Here is a 4,276-nt window from a genome sequence, read left to right as displayed (position 1 = left end):
TTTTTTCGTTCTGTAAATTTTTCTGGAACATGAATGTCTCTGACAGGTTTAGCAGCTTGCAGGATTTTTTCATTTTCTGTCTCAACCCATAACCGACAGAAATCACATGTAACGTTCACTAAATCCTGTACATCCTCCAAATAGTAAGGTAGGGAATAACGTGTAAAAACTTACAGAAACAGTGTTTCCTATGGCAACCAATTTAAAGGGGTTGCCCGCTTTATAGTAAAGTTGTTCAGTGTACTCTATTGGTAAGTGTCCTTTCTGGCAGCAGCTCCCTGTGTACCTCTTAGAACAAAAATCAAACTCCCCTCCTCAAGGCTGTGGTGTCCTGCTCTGTGGTGAGTCTGTCCATAAGATGGCTGACATGGAGGAGCATGTGGTCATGCCCCACCCCCCAGTGTCCTCCATAGGCAAATGCATGCTCAGCGGTGGACACTGGGTGGCGGAGCATGGTCACATGCTCCTACATGCTCACCTTATGGAAAGATTCACTGCAAAGCGGCACAGCCTGGAGGAGAGAAGTCTGATTTTAGCTCTATGAGGTACACAGGTAGCTACTATCAGTAATGGCTGTGAGTACGGTTACTAATACTGTACGCTGAACAATTTTACTTTAAAGTGGCCAACCCCTTTAAATACTTTTGAAGGCTATGTTCACAAACAGCATTTTGGGCACTTTTTTGAGCTGTAAAGCAGCTGTTTTACTGCTCAAAAGGATGGGTGATAAAAGTGTGTGGGAACAAAATCAGCTAAAATTAGGGCACAATATACTATCAATCCAGCCTTGTGCTATGCTCACACTGTTTTTTGAGCTGTAAACGTGTATATGATTAGAAGCAAAAAAAAAAAGAAGGAAAAATCTAAAAACACTCTGTGGGAACAGGAAAACTGCTGAAAATAAATAAAAATGGTGTGTGACCATAACTCTCGCTGTGTTCAGCAGGACTGCCTGATCTCTATAGGGGGTTTCAAATCTCTCCCTTGACAGTATGTGGTAGGGGAATAGAAGGAACAGGCATTGGGGGCTTTAAAATACCCAATTGTTTGTATGTGCAGGACATAAGCCGCTGCCACAGGGATCTGGCAGTGGCTTATTATACTCTCTCCACTGAAATTTGGAGCATACATGTATTGGGTTCGGAAGGAATAACTATTGGTCAAATCAGTGTTTGGCTGACAGCCGTCTAAAATGTATTGGTATGTAAAAGTGTCCCTGTCATTTGAATGAATATTTGACATGTCATACAAACATGTCAAAAGATTTAATAACCTTTAGAACAGGTTTTTATCATGTGTATGACGGAGGGAGTATATGCGGTGAGTCCTGACACTTGCAGATTGCTGCAGCATTTTTTTCTGTTCATATCATACAAACATGTCAAAAGTTTTTATTGGTAGGGGTCTGGTTGTTCAGAAGTGCACAGTTGAGCGTCTTTTTTACTGTCTCGCTACAGGAGAAGGGTTCCAGACGACAGTTTAGAATCTGTCTTCTTTGGCGAGACAGGAACTACAGCGAGCCAGGGGGAGAAGCGCTCACTCATGCCCTTCTCCCACCTCCATCTTATGGAAAACCCTGGCCCTTAACAACAATTTTTTTTGTTTATATGAAAGGGACACTTTAAAGTGTACTTGTAAAGTTTTATGAAAAATTATAGTGCACCTTCGTGCATGATCTTCTTTTTTTTTTTTAATCGTCTCCTAAATACCTAAGTCTTAATGATGTATTAGGACACACAGATTCCAGCACAAGACCCTACGCCATAGAATCCAATTGCACTGGGTCATGTGCTGGCAAAAGAGACCTCTGTTATAATGATATAATGCCCTTATGAATGATAAAGTCTATGCATATAGGTCTGTCGACACTACAGAGCTGATACAGTAAGTACAGCAAACATTTTATAATAGGGTGTAGCTGCGACAACTGGCAACAGCTGCTCCTTATTTCAGTCTCTAACATACCTGCTCTATCTGTACATTGCTTTATAATGAAGCTTGCAATAGAGGTGAAGTGTTCATCACAAATGCTCTTCATCACCAGTGTACCGGGAATAAATTCCAGCAAGCATTTATCCTGCATATAAAAGCAGAGATGAGCTAATTTACAGGTCTGATTTTGTGTAGAGGTTTGGTATGATACAGAGTTCTCTACTGGACACTGTTCTTCAGAGGTTTGCATTTGGTGCTTCAGGCTATGTTCACACACTGTAAGAAACTGGCCGTTCCGTAACTATGTGTATACACTCCAGCCGGGATTCCCTCAGAAGGCAGCACTACATACAGTAAGTTCCGTGGGAATCGTGGCCGTTGTAACAACGGCTGTGATGCCCACGGAACTTACGTTGTGTGAACATAGCCTCATACTGTAAATTCTTAGATCTCTAGTTCTCCATTGTTTTTGCCTTTGAGCTAGTCGTAGGGATTTGGTGGTTTCCTGTACCCCCATTATATTACTACAGGATGAGCTGATCAGTTGTTTTTTTTTTTTTTTAAACACGTCAGTATATACAGCATTTTGCAGTAGGGACGTCATACCAGCAGGTGGCGCTAAGTGTCATGGTGTGAGGATGATTGCTGCTCAAGGACCTGGAGAGCTTGTACTTAAAAATGACACTGGTGTGCAAGTAGTCTATCAGTATTTTTTCCTTTTTGTTTGTATTACTAAAATAATGTGAATCTAGGGGTCTGTTAATGTGTGTATAACATTTGAATGTATTTTGAAAGCACAACATATGTTTCTTTGTTCCCACTGTAATGTTTTTCAATGATTTTCCCTAATTCCCAAAATGATTTCCCAAATCGTACTCCAGAGGAAGGGAAAAAAAGCGTGTTACGCTCATGTCTGGTCCGTACGCACATACAGGATCCGTAATCCGTGCTGCAAAAAAAAAGAACAGGTCCTAGTATGGATCATGGATCACGCTCTTTAATGTACTGGTCCACAATTACAGGCTGCACTATGGACTTGTGTGAATAAGGCCTTGGGTTTTAGTACATACCTTTTTGGTTGCATTTTTGTGGTGTTTTCCACCTTTTAAAATCCTAAATGATTCGACTGACTGAATTATTTTGAAAAACATCACAACCTGCCTAAAAAAGACACCATAACATACTGCATAGTCTGTACAAATGCTAGAAAAAAACGCTACAAAAGTTGTTTCCAGAAAACGTGTGACACAAGCCTTCGGGTCCTATTCCAAGGGCCAAGGAGGGCCCGATCAACGATGTAAACGAGCGGCGATCTGCTAGATTACTGGGCCTATTCCACGGCCCGATGATCATTGAGCGAGGGCTGCAAGGACATCGTTACCGATGTCCTTGCAGCATCATACATTACCTGTCCAGGCTTCTTCTCCGCGCTGTCTTCATCCCCGGGTCCCGCGCGCCCTATGTTCAGAATGGCCGGTCAGCTGACAGGCCACACTCAGCCAATCACAGGCCGCGGCGGTCCCGGCCTGTGATTGGCTAAGCACTCTGTCAGCTGACCGGCCATTCTGAAGATAGAGCGCAGCTTGTCAAATCGTCGGTCGCCCGCCGTGCACCCCTATTCAACCGTAGCGATCAGTAGTGGATTATAATAGGGGCGTTTCGGGCGGCAGCCCGGGGCCCTGAGCTCCTGGGGGCCCATGACCACCCAAAAAAACTTATACTTTCAGTGGTGTACTGTCTCCTGACTACACTTCCGCCATGATTTGCAAAAAAATCACAGTTTTTTTTTATGGCAATTTTGCACAAATCAGGACATCATGACCTGTACTATGAACGCCAGGCTAATGCTGCCATAGTTACAGTGGAGTGGGGGGGCCCAGGCTTGGTGAACAGCCCGGGGCCTATGGTAAAGTTAATCCGCCCCTGGTAGCGATGCGCGGTGGGGGAATGATGATTTTAGTTCTGTCCCTAAATGAACGATCAGCCGATGACACGATCATCGGCTGATCGTTCTCTCTATTTCCCCGAGCGATAATCTGCCGAATCGGGCCGATAATCGTTACTGTGAATAGGGCCCTTAGGGCATATTTTGTTGCCTTTTTTCAGCTTTTTTGGACCCTTTTTACTTTTATTAATTTTATTTGCTTAATAGGTCACAGCTACAGGTTTTTGGAGAGTCAGTAGGGAATATATTACAAAAGGGTGCATTCTTTGTCATAACTTTTTTTTTCTAACTTTTATTGCATTTTTGGAGGTTCATGGCACTTCAAAATACAGCATTCTGTAGGGGTAGTGTTTTTTATTTTGTTTGTGTATATGTAAATCCATATATATATATATATAT

Source organism: Dendropsophus ebraccatus, chromosome 4 (genome assembly GCF_027789765.1).
Source record: "Dendropsophus ebraccatus isolate aDenEbr1 chromosome 4, aDenEbr1.pat, whole genome shotgun sequence".
Classification (NCBI taxonomy): Eukaryota; Metazoa; Chordata; class Amphibia; order Anura; family Hylidae; genus Dendropsophus; species Dendropsophus ebraccatus.
The sequence above is the reverse complement of the archived record's forward strand: the minus strand, read 5'-3'. Positions refer to the sequence as shown.